Source organism: Scatophagus argus, chromosome 8 (genome assembly GCF_020382885.2).
Source record: "Scatophagus argus isolate fScaArg1 chromosome 8, fScaArg1.pri, whole genome shotgun sequence".
In the NCBI taxonomy this organism is placed as follows: Eukaryota; Metazoa; Chordata; class Actinopteri; family Scatophagidae; genus Scatophagus; species Scatophagus argus.
Genome location: NC_058500.1, coordinates 25,553,538 through 25,566,899, shown reverse-complemented (window position 1 = coordinate 25,566,899; position 13,362 = coordinate 25,553,538).

Sequence of the window (13,362 nt, the reverse complement as noted above, 5' to 3'; positions counted from 1 at the left end):
AATGGAGACCTGGCTGCATGAAAACATCTCGGACCTAGCTGTGGAGCTAGCAGGTCGGACAATCTACCGGGTGGACCGCACATCAGACTCAGGTAAGACAAGAGGAGGAGGTGTGTGCGTCTATATCAACAACAGCTGGTGCACGGACACTGCTGTTATTGAGAGACACTGGTGTCCAGACCTAGAGTTTCTACTGTTAAAATGCAGACCTTTTTATCTGCCCAGGGAAATCACTCAAGTGTTGTAGCTGCTGTTTATATCCACCCACAAGCTAATGCTAATGTAGCTATGTGGACATTAAAACAACAAAGGGCAGAACAGTAGACCAGGTCTTCTGACCAACATCTCTGGAGCCTTCAAAGCCCGCCCCTCCCCTCATCTCGGACACTCAGACCATCTTTCCCTGTTCCTGACACCAGCTTACAAACCCCTCATCTGCAGGTCTAGGCCACAGTACAAATCCATATACCGTATTTTCACGACGAAAAGGCGCACCGTACGAAAAGGCGCAGTCTCAGTTATGTGTGCAATTATTGTATTTAACACACAGATAAGGCGCACCTGAAGATAGGGCGCGGGTTTTATATACACGTTTTATATACCGTACACGTCCGCCCCTGTGTGTATTCATATACTACGTACGCCCGCCTGACAACACACACGTGCATATTTAAAAATAGATCGGGAGCAAAACTGAGTTTGGTTGTGCTTTATTTAAGTATTAATTACAACACTAAAACAAGCACATTACCGGTAACAGTCACTCAAACCCATTGAAGTCCTCATCCTCTGTGTCGGAATTGAACAGCTGCGCTAAATCACACATGGCAGGTTCACGTTCCTCACTGTCAGAGTCAGAGTCCGTGCCGTGCGGCTCCCCAGAAATGATGCCGGCTTTAGCAAAAGCTCGAACAACAGTGCCAGCAGACACGTTAGCCCAAGCAGCTACAATCCAGTCACAAACTGTGGCGTAACTCGCCCGGCGCTGCCTTCCAGTCTTTGTGAAACCGTGGTCTCCTTCGGTCATCCACCGCTCCCACGCCGCTCGCAGCCTCACTTTGAACGGCCGGTTCACGCCGATGTCCAGCGGTTGGAGTTCCTTCGTCAGACCTCCCGGAATCACAGCAAGCGTAGCGTTCATCTGCTTCACTTGCTTTTTGACGTCGGCGGTGAGATGGGCACGCATGGAATCACAAACCAGCAGCAATTGTGATGTGTGGAAAAAACCACCCGGTCTCCGTACATACACCTGCCTCAGCCAATCCTTCATCATTTCCTCGTCCATCCAGCCCTTTTCGTTTGCCTTAATAATGACGCCTGCTGGAAACGTCTCTTTAGGCAAAGTCTTTCTCTTAAAAATCACCATCGGCGGCAGTTTCTGTCCGTTGGCATGGCAGCCGAGCACAACGGTAAACGAAGCCTTTTCGTACCCCGTTGTGCGTATCGCTACCGTGCTGGTTCCCTTCCTTTCCACCGTGTGACTCACCGGGATGTCGAACGTCAGCGGCACCTCGTCCATGTTGGTGATGTGGCTCGGCTGGATGTTTTTGTCGGCGATGTGTCTGCTGCAGAAAGAGCGGAAGTTCGCCAGCTTCTCACAATAATCCGCCGGACGCTGCTGCGCTACCGTCGTCCTGCTCCGGATGGAGAAAAGGCACCGCTTCATGAACCGGAAGCACCAAGACGGACCTCCGTGGAAATGTTGAATTTTCATTTCCTCCGCTAACTTTACTGCTCTAAGCCGAATGGTGACCGTCGAAACGCTCCTCCCACCCGCTCTTTGCTCGACGATCCATTGCTCCAGTCTTTCCTCCAGCTCTGGCCACCTTGCCTTGTGTCCGCGGAAACTCAGCTGCGTTTTTTTCACCTGTCGCAGCTCGTTCTCCAGCTTCCTCCACTTGCGAACCATTGATTCGTTAATTTTATATTCTCTGGCGGCGGCTCGATTCCCGTGTTCCTCGGCGTAGCTGATAGCCTTCAGCTTAAACTGAGCTTCGTAAGCGTGTCTCTTTGCCATTTTCAGGGTTGTTAAGACAGCAATGTTCTGCATAAAGCACATACCTGTTCTTTTATACACAAATCACGCACCCATGTTCTCTATCACGTCCGCAGCATCATGGTTCTCACCTACGTCCGCACACAGATAGGGCGCTCTGGACGATAGGGCGCGCTGCACATTTTGAAAAAAATCTAAGACGTTTATATGCGCCTTATAGTCGTGAAAATACGGTAGTGCTGGACTGAGGAGGCCACATTATCCTTGCAGGACTGTTTTGAGGACACCATATGGGAGCTCTTTGAGAAACCAGACATTGAGCTCCACACCTCGTCTGTACTGTCATACATCAGTTTCTGCATGGACAATGTAACAACGAGGAAATAGGTGAAAATATTCCCCAATTATAAACCCTAGTTTAACGCAAACATCAGAGCACTACTCCAGGCCAGGGACTCAGCACTGAGGTCAGAGACAGGGAGGCCTACAGGAAGGCTAGAGTGGACCTGAACAGAGGCACTAAGGCTGCTAAAAGCCATGAGGAAAGGCATCCAGAAGATTACAGACTACGAACAATATCACAACACCCCCTCCCACACTGACACTTCTCTCCCAGATCAATTTAACACACACTTTGAAGAGGACAGCAGACAGACAGAGAACACACAGCTGACACCATCAGAGCATGACCAGCTTCTCACCATCCAACAACACCAGGTACTGCGAGTCCTGCGAGGCACTGACACCAGCAAAGCACCAGGACCAGATGGAGTACCAGGGAGGGTGCTGAAATCATGTGCCCATCAATTTGTTGATGTATTCACCAACATCTTTAATCATTTGCTGCAGCAAACCACAGTCCCTATCTGCCTGAAACTGAAATAATCACTGTGCCCAAATTCTCTGCCATCACAGGGCTGAATGATTACAAGGATGACCCTCACTCCGGTGATCATGAAATGATGTGGGCTCATATCCCATCTGGTTTTGATCCACATCAGTTCACCTACAGGTCCAACAGGTCCACAGATGATGCCATCTCCATCGCCCTCCATAACACTCTTCAACCACATTGAAAGCCCCAAAACATACATTAGGTTGCTGTTTGTGGATTTCAGGTCAGCATTCAACTCCATCAGCCCCAGCCGAATGATCAACAAACTGCAGACAGTGCTACTTGGAACCTCCCTCTGCCTGTGGATCAAGGACTTCAGAATCAGAATCAGAATTCCTTTATATATCCCCAAGTGGAAATTCTTTTTTGTACAGACATTGCACTTGCAGTTTTTCCGACCAAGAAAGAAAGTGAAAGATATAAAAATAGGATAAACAACAAGATAAGTATAAATCTAAACATATACAAGTATTTACATGTGTAACATATATACATTGTATATAAAAAGTAAGTGTGTCTGTCACAGAGCAGAGTTTAACAGTTTGATGGCGACAGGCAGGAATGATTTCCTGTGTCGCTCTGTGGTGCATCGTGGGAGTAAGAGTCTTTTGCTGAACGAGCTCCTGTAGCTGATCAGCACATTGTGGAGAGGGTGAGAGGGAAAGTCCAGTATAGTCCTTATTTTGGACAACATCCTCCTCTCAGACACCACTGTCAGAGAGTCCAGTTCCTCTCCCACAACATAGCTGGCCTTCTTAATGATTCTATTGAGTCTGTTCGTGTCCCTCACCCTCAGGCAGCTGCCCCAACAGGCAACAGCATATGTGATGGCACTGGACACCACCGACTCGTAGAACATCCTCAGCATTGTCCTGCAGATGCTGAAGGACCTCAGCCGCCTCAGAAAATAGAGGCGGCTCTGGCCCTTTCTGTAAACAGCGTCCACGTTCTTGCACCAGTCCAGTTTGTGGTCCAAGTACACCCCCAAGTATTTGTACTCTTCCACCACCTCCACAGTGGCCCCTTTGATGTTGATAGGGGTCACTGGCGCCTTAGTCCTCTTCAGGTCCACCACCAGTTCCTTGGTCTTTGTCAGAGAATGAATGAGCATTTGTCACATTGAGCTGTAGGTGTTTTTTCCCGCTCCATGTGACAAAATTGTCCACTACAGTCCTGTACTCTCTCTCATCACCCCCAGTAATACACCCAACCACTGCAGAGTCATCAGAAAAATTCTGAAGATTTCTGAAAATGGCAGGACTCTGTGCAGTGCTTGAAGTCTGTGTGTAAATGGTGAAGAGGAAGGGAGAGAGAATGGTCCCCTGTGGAGCCCTGGTGTTGCTGATCACTTCGTCTGACAAGCAGCACTTTAGGCGTACATACCGCGGTCTGCCAGTCACATAGTCTGGGAGCCGCCCTGATGGTATCAAATGCACTTGAGAAATCTAAGAACATGATTCTCACAGTGCTTGCCGGATTGTCCAGGTGGGTGTAGACTCTGTTCAGCATGTAGATGATGGCATCATCCACTCCAAGGCGGGGCTGGTATGCGAACTGAAACGGATCCTGAAGTGGTTGGACCATGGACCGGAGCTGTTCCAGGACGAGTCTTTCCAGGGTCTTCATGAAGTGTGACATCAGAGCCACAGGCCTGTAGTCCTTAGTCACTGTGATGCGGTCTCGTCTTCGGGACAGGAACAAGACATGATGTCTTCCACACTACGCGGACCCTCTGAAGACTCAGACTCAGGTTGAAGACATGATGAAGAACTCTGCTTAGCTGGGGGGCACAGGCTTTCACGACCCTGGGGCTCACACCATCTGGCCCTGCAGCTTTGCCTGCGCAGAGTCTCTGCACCTGCTCAGCTGTGAAGGTCATCATTGAGGTGATGTGTGGGGGAGGGGTGCACATGGTACCCAGGTGAGAGCGGTCCACCCAGGCATCTGGGGACGAGGTGTGAGCAAGGCCATCCAGATGGAATGGGGTGTGTGTGTGTGTGTGTGTGTGTGTGTGTGTGTGTGTGTGGGGCTTGAAGCGTGAACTGGGGTCCCTGTGTCGAATCTGTTAAAGAACTGATTCAGCTCATTCGCCCCGTTCCAGACCGCCATCAACTCCTCCTCCGCTGTTTGGCCCGTAACCTGTGATGGTCCTCATGCCACTCCACACCTCTCTCGTGTTGTTCTGCTGAAGTTTCCACTCCAGCTTCCTCCGGTTCCTCTCCTTTGCCTCCCTGATCTTTAATCCCAGGGTTCTGAATACTTCTCACCTCCTCCCTATTGCTTGCTCTGAAAGCCCTCTGCTTGTTGTTAAGGATGGCTTTGATGTCCTTGGTTACCCACGGCTTGTTGTTGGGGTAACAGTTTACAGTCATGGTTGGGACAATAGTGTCCACACAGAAGTTTATGTAGGCAGTGATGCACTCAGTGAGCCCATCAATGTCCTGGTGGTGGGGCTCACAGAGTTCCTGCCAGTCTGTCACCTTGAAACAGCCCTGGAGTGTCTCATTGGCCTCGTCTGTCCATCTCCTCACAGTCCTTGAAGTTACGGGCAGATGCTTTACAAGAGGCACATAGCAGGGGGAGAGGTGCATCAGGTTGTGATCTGACCTGCCTAGTGGGGGGAGGGGGGAAGAGCTGTAACAATCCCTTGCATTAGCACACAGGTGGTCTATTGTTCCTCCCTCTCTGGTAGGACAGTTCACAAACTGAGTGAAAGTGGGGAGTGTTTTGACTTCCTGACTAACAGACCCCAACATGTCAGGATGGGCACCTCCACATCCTCCACCATTGTCCTCAATACTGGTGTGCCCCAGGGATGTGTTCTGAGTCCAGTCTTGTACACGCTGTACACTCATGACTGTGTCGCCACCCATGACTCGAACACCCTCATCAAATTTGCGGACGATACAACCATTGTTGGACTGGTCAATAATGATGACGAAGCACCATATAGGCAGGAGGTCCAAGCATTGGCAATCTGGTGCAGTAACAACCACCTCAACCTCAACACCAGGAAGACAAAAGAACACATCATTGACTTCCGTAAGGAGCGCACCACACTCAGTGGAGAAAACCAGCTCAGAGTGTTATGTTTTAAATGGGAATTGGCTTCTGTCATCTGGTTTTATAGATAAGTATAGATGTGTATCATCAGCATAACAATGAAAATTGATGGAGTGCTTCTGGATAATATTCCCTAATGGAAGCATGTAGAGAGTGAAAAGTATTGGCCATAATACTGAACCCTGAGGTACACCATAAGTAACTTTACTATACTTGGAGCAATTATGATTAATGTTAACAAACTAATACCTGTAAGATAAATATGACTTGAACCATCAAAGGGTGGATCCTTTAATCCCAATTTCATGGTCCAGTCTCTGGAAAAGAGTGTTGTGGCCAATGGTATCATAACCTGCGAATAAAGATAGATTGATCTGGTTCAGTATAGAAATGTTAACTAAGGGAAAGACATCCTTAAGCAGTCTAGTTGGGACCGGGTCAAGGAGACAAGTGGATGTCTTGGATGAGGTAATGACTGAAGTTAACTGAACTGAAGGTGAATGAGGGAAAAGCTGTCCAAACGTACTTTAGGTGTGTAGGTTGCTATAAGAGAAACCATATTTGGTGGAGTTTTACTGCCAATCCTCGCTCTGATGTTCACATGGGGGGTGCATGACTCAACAGTACTATGGTTTTTAGTCAGCCTGGCTACAATATTAAAGAGGAATCTAGGATTGTTCTTGTTCCTTTCCATTAATGAGGAGTAGTATGCCCTTCTGGTGCCACAATTTTTTTAAAAATACATTAATAAACTATTTTTCCAGGTTTGACGGTCTTCTAGACACTGGCTGGAATGTGATTTTCTTTCCAGCTGTCTAGTTTTCTGTTTCAAAATGTGTAGATTTGAATTGTACCAGGGAGCTACTCTTCTGGTTAATGACCTTTTTCAGAGAGGCTATGGAATTAAGGGTCCCAAGAAGTGATGTTTCAGTGCTATCTACAAGAACGTCTACCTGTGAGGGAGTGACATTGGCATAGTTGCCTTCCATTGTATGAATGTAGGGTGTAATGGCAAGCTCTGCTGGAATAAGTTCTTTAAATTTAGACACAGCAGTGTCAGAAAGGCATCTACTGTAGTCACTGCTGGCTCAGTTCCAGCTTTCCAGTAAACATGACTGGACATTTGACTGGGACCTCCAAAGTGGGCAGAGGCTAGGCTGATGACAGGTAATGAAGTGCAGAGGGGATATACACTGCCTACAAAGACTATGATTCTGTGAACATCTTACTTGATCAATTGAGGATTGAAGTGTGTTTTACCATAAGTTAAGAAGGAAATTCATTGAAATCCAGAGATTATATAAAGCTGTATATTTCTGTTTAGTAAGTCAAACTTGTTGTATACAGCGTTGTGGAATCTCTGCCTTTTAATTTCAGCATGCATGTTAACAGGTTCAAACAGCCCACGTGAGCAGCTTGGCTCAAGCATGGCTTCATCAAGAATTTTTCTGCATAATGTGCACAGCCATATAGTTTAAGAAGGACCTTAAACTATATGGCTTTCCTCTTGAGTGTGGCTGGGATGATGTGATTATGATGATTCATGCGGATGTGAATGCCTGATAGTGGATTTGTGAGGTGGAACAGATGGCCCATGTTGCACTGTTAGCCAACCCTGGATTATGTGGGGAGGTGACATAAGAGCCATCCAGTGGGCTTGGGCTTTTATAAGTGTCAGCAGTAGTATATATACATATATACATATTATGCATGTACCATGTCACTTCAGTACCATCAACTACAGTACACATGATGGCTTCAATATACCATATACAAATGTCAGCATAACTCAATGGTATGAAACATGCTGTACACTGTGAATAAGTATGACTTACTAATTTTGCAGGCAATATCTCTTGAGAGCCTATCATGTTGGAAAGGATTCTCCAGGGTGTGAGACTTTAGAGAGACAATCTTATAGTTATGCCTGCTTGTGAAGTGCAGACCACATATCCTTTACCTTACAGACAGTACCAGGGGTTGAGGCACAAGATAAACTGTGATTTTGAACTGATTTTTACACTTTTTTTTTCCATTTTTGTTTCTTTTTTGCCCCTGGAGCAATACCACTAACATTATTCAGCTTACAGAATCATTGTTGTTTGCAATAGTATGCTCATACATTTTTCCCCAGGCTTAATAAAAGTAAAAGAAAAAGTAGTAAATAAAACTTAAATATCTCTTGGTTAGAGGTTGTTCTGTGATGTCACATTCATTAGTGAGGACATGTTATTGAGTTGTCAAAGAAACAGTAAATTCACCTGTATCATTACTTACATAATTTGGCATTACATCATAGTATATAAAGTTTTTACCATGGAAGAAGTGTGATAACAAACCCTAGAAATGTTGAGCTACAGATTTTCTGCACCAACTAGGACATCAAACATCCTAAAACTATTTCATTCTGTAACTTATCCCTCCTAAATGGACTGTATATGCACTGGGCTCTTCTAGTAAGACTGCTCAATGTCAGCATTCATCAATTCACACAAATATTCATACACTGGTGGTAGTGGATACCATTCAAGGTGCAACCTACAGAGGCCAGTGGTTCGCACTGACCTTGGTTGACAACTGCTCTATCTGAGCCATGTCCACTGGCTGTTTTAAAGGAAGGAAAGGAAAGTGACATATCTTGTCATTGGAGGGAACTCACTCCAACGAAATTTGTTCTCTGCATTTAACCCACCCAAGTGACGTGCACACACACACAGCAAACCCGGGGCAGTGGGCGACCGCGTGCAGCGCCCGGGGAGCAGTGGGGGTTAGGTACCTTGCTCAAGGGTACCTCAGCCATGGACATCGGTATGGGGAATCGAACCAGCGATCCACCGGTTACGGGTCCGACACCCTAACCGCTGATCCACGACTGCCCCCTGAGTTGTGATTTGCTGTTTTAAAACCACCTGTGTTCTGATTGGTCCTTTGAGAAGCACTTATGTTTTGACTGGCTGTTTGAGAAGCAGACGTTTTCAGATTGGATGTATTTAAATCACCTGTGATGTTTGAGAGGTGACTGTTTGTGAGTAGCAGTCTAACAGCTGTTTGAGAAGCACCTCTGTTGTGATAAGCTGTTTTGGAACCAAATGTGTTCTGATTAGCTGTTTCAAAATCACCAGTTTTGTGATTGGCTTTATGATAATATCTGTGTTCTGTTTGGTTGTTTGATACCCACTAGTGTATTTCTTTAGTAGGCCTTCCAGGGTTTCAACTTGGGAGATTCTGTACTCACCCTTGTGTCCAGAGCTTGCTTCACAAAGTGATAACAATAATTTGAGTGATGTTCTCTATGCGCAATGGAAAATGAACTATATTTCTATGGATCTTTTTGAATTGCGTTGCAGTAAAGATAATATATTATGTAGAATGGAATATGCCATCCTTTGTCGTGGGATATTAAAGAAGGTATTTGCATCTTTGGAAGCATTTAGTGCATGTTACACTGTATGTTTTTTTAATTGACGACAACTGCTACAAAACAGAGTTTGTTGTGTTTTCTTTTCACTACTTTTCTGTTCTACAAAATAAATAATGACAGTATTAGAAATTATTAAATTTAATACACCATTCACAGGTATACCATTAAATATACATTTATACAGAAAAACAAAATAGAAAAACAAAAGTCCCAGTGAGATCACAGTGGTAAGCATTGAGAAGAGAGTTGTGTTTGGCTGTGGGTGAGCAATTTAGAATCTAATATCAACCCTTGTGTCTCATGTGCTTTGGAACAAAAGATTCCAGTCTGTCTTTTCAGAGTAGAAATGTTTTCAGGCTCGCTCCAGGTCAGGGAAAAAGGAAGATAGTGTGATAAAGGGCACAGATAAAGCATAAAGCTGAAACACTGCATTTTGAGAGTTCATTTCCCAGGGAATTTGATTATTGGCAGACAAGAACTGTCAGACTGTAAAACAATTGCTCTATGCAGCATATGGGTTGTGTAAGCCATCACTTTGATTTTAGTTGCATGCAAGTTTGACATCACTCTAAAAATCAAATGTGTCTTTTGATTTTACTACTGGGGCAGCCATGGTTGGCAATTTTCAAACTGTACACATAGTGTACACTGGGATTTTGGGGAAAACTCCAGTTTGAAATAGGTTTAAAAAAACCTGCAACAATATATCATAAAATGCCACAGCAAGCAACCATGCAGTGCTGTCCAAAATAGCTATCAGAAAGTGAAATTATCATCATAACTAAACTTGTATTACTGGTTCTTGTATTATGCAACAGCAGAAACTATTGCTTTCTTGCTGCTGTGAGTAATTTAGGTACAGAGTAACGGTCAATGTTTTGTTTTGTTTTTTTAATTCAGAATTTTTGTGTCCACCAAGAAATTGTTTCAGTACATTGCTTCTTCTTTTCTTTTTGTGGAAACATATTACCAGTGTTTTTGAATGATCCTACATATAGCAATGAGACAGCCAATGATTAGAACAATGAATCCATAGTATTGCTCTGAACTCACGTGGTCATTATAAATAAGCAAACAAAGATAATCATAATATAACAACAATAATAATAATAATAATATAATATCATGTAGAAGGAATATCCCACTGTTATTAGTGGAAGTGTCTCGCAGTATCATTTCTCACTGCTAAAGTTAACACAAAATTAAATGAAAAAGTTAAATTTAGTTGATAGTAGCAGTTGCTGCTCTTCACAGAATAATCCAGTTGTTTTGTGTGGATATTTAACACTTGAGACGCTTATCAGCAACCTAATTTCACCCATGTTCTTGGTAGACGTTCATCCAGCCTCAGCGCTCAGCTCTTCTCAAACAATAAAATAAGAATTAGAGTAAACAGTGTTTATAATAATTTTTCCTGTCTGATTTATTTAGAAGTAATTTAGATAAGCACTAACCTATCATGATTGTATGTTGACATTTGTAGGAGAGACTTTGGATAATTAAAAAAAACACAGGCAATGAAATAATGTGCTTTTCTCTGAAAGGTAGCATTTTAAAGAAATAAACAAAAGCATAAAATAATTCCAATTTAAACAGGAGCAGCTTGCAGAAAGTGAATATGCTGCCAGACCCAGTGTGTCTGAAATACACTGAAATGTGTATACCATGATCCTTACAGTACAGTACAGTGCATGTTTGTAAAATACATAGGACCATTGGTATAATAACACCACACATACGACAAAATAGTGCAGACAGTTATTGAAAAATTGGACCTAACAAGATTTATTAACAAGAAGTATTAAAGGGAAAATGAGGAAGCCAAAACATTGTTGCAAGAGCTTCAAAATAAGAGATGGAAGCACCTTTTTTTTTTTTTTTTTTTTTTTTTTTTTGGTCATTAAAAAGTTGTGTTTTGTGATTCCAGGAGGTTTGACACAGAACAGCACAGGGCACAGCCACAGTGTGCAGTGTGTCTAATGTGCTATTGCAACATAGTGTCACAGCCATTTGTCAAATTGTCCAAAAATATAATCTATAGGATTTGTGCTCATGACCACCAATGTCCCGTTTTCTTCTCAGCACGATTGAATGATATGCATTTATAAACTGTGCTGGAGTTGCAGGTTGAATGGCGGGTGTACAAAGTATCACTGTTTCATGAATTGCCATGACGATGGGTTGATTTTTGAGATGACGTATTGTACAGTAAACTTAACAAAGGGAATATGTTCAAACATAAACATGTGCCAGTAAACATTTTACACAGAAGCAGTTCAATGCAGTCCTTCACACTCTATCTGATGATCTCACTGTGCATCTGTCTTTCACAATCAGAAGAGGGAGGTAAAAGTTCAGGGCCAGATTTACCCACAACAACTTTTTTTGCCTTAGTTTCCTGCTTTCTCCAGTCAGGTCTGAGATTCAGTTGAAATTCACATGAAATTAACAACACAAGTTAAATTCTGCACTGCATCCCCCCCCCCCCCCTTTTTGGTGATACCTTAACAACTGTGAGTTAGTGAGCAGATCATCAGCAATAGCTAACCCATAATGTAGAAGGAAGAGATGTATATTCCCTCCAGATTTTAAAACCGCATTGCAATTTCAAAACATCAGTTGTTAGTTTGGCAGAAATTTGAGGTATTATTTGGTGCGATTGGGTGCTATCACAAACTTACTTGTGCACATATGAACCAAGGGCTTTATGACTTACAAAAAGACCAAGTTCAGTGGGTTTCAAGGTAAGGATTGAAGTACAATACCTTAACAGTGAGTGGGTAAACCTGTGCTTTGTGCTAGTACAGTAGAAGAGGTTTAACATGCTAAATGTACTGAAAAAGATCCACACAGATGTCAAATGGTCCAAGGTGAGAATTCATTTCACTGCACTGTGAAGTATAAATTATTGTTACAACCAAATAACATTTATAAAAAAGCAAATTTTTAGTTATTTTTTTTTAATAAAAATTTACATTTTTAAAAAACAATAAAAGAGAGTTATGACAGTGTACTGTTTTTCGAGTGTCTAAAAATCATATTCCCTTTAGAATTTCCTCCCAGACTGGCCCATGCCTGTTAGCCCTAAAGAATCCATCTATTAATATGTGTACAGCAGAAGTTACGATGGATGGTTGAATTAGGCATTGCTCAATACTTTGTCAAGGAAGTTTGAGCCAGGAGTGAAAATGGAATCTGGGGCACTATTAATTATTTTCCTAAAATTGGGTGGCTAATGAACTAATACAGACACAGAATCACTCAGAGATTGCATATGGAGAGGTATCTCAACTGTATTAAACACCACTGGTCTGTGCGTATGTCAAAATAGGGCAAAGTATATTGATATGTCCAAGATGATGACTGTAAGTAACAGATTTTTCTTCAACAACTGAAAACACTCCTGCCTGTAAAACAAGAACCCTCTTATTTTGACATCCAAAACACATTTTTAGCACTGTGAAAGGTTTGACTGCAACATATTGTTTTCTAACCGTAACCCTGACCCCGACTTTACAATAACTCTACACAGCATCACAGTAAAAGGGACGGTGAAATCACAGTCAGTGACAGACAGTATGGCCACTTAATATTTACATATGGTCCATTTCAGGTGACTGAAGTGCATTTCAAGGTTAAAAACTTTATCTCCTTAGTCATAATATGTCTGTAAAAAATAAGAACATCATGCCATTTTACAGCACTTTCAGAAAACCAGCCCACACAGGACTCATTGAGGAGGTCATTACCCACAAGTCTGTGGGTTGACAGTAGCTGTGCCTTTCTTTCAATTTCCTCAGATGTCCATTCACCATTCAGAGCAATCTGCAGCTCCAGACAGTACAGGCATTGAAATATGTGGTGACCTTTTAAGGAGGCAAATTTCCTCACTTCCTCTCAAGTCTGGGAGTAAGTACACACAATGAGCAAACCCCAACACAACCACCACTGAGTAGCAGCAATGCAGTGTTAACAAGTGTCAAACTG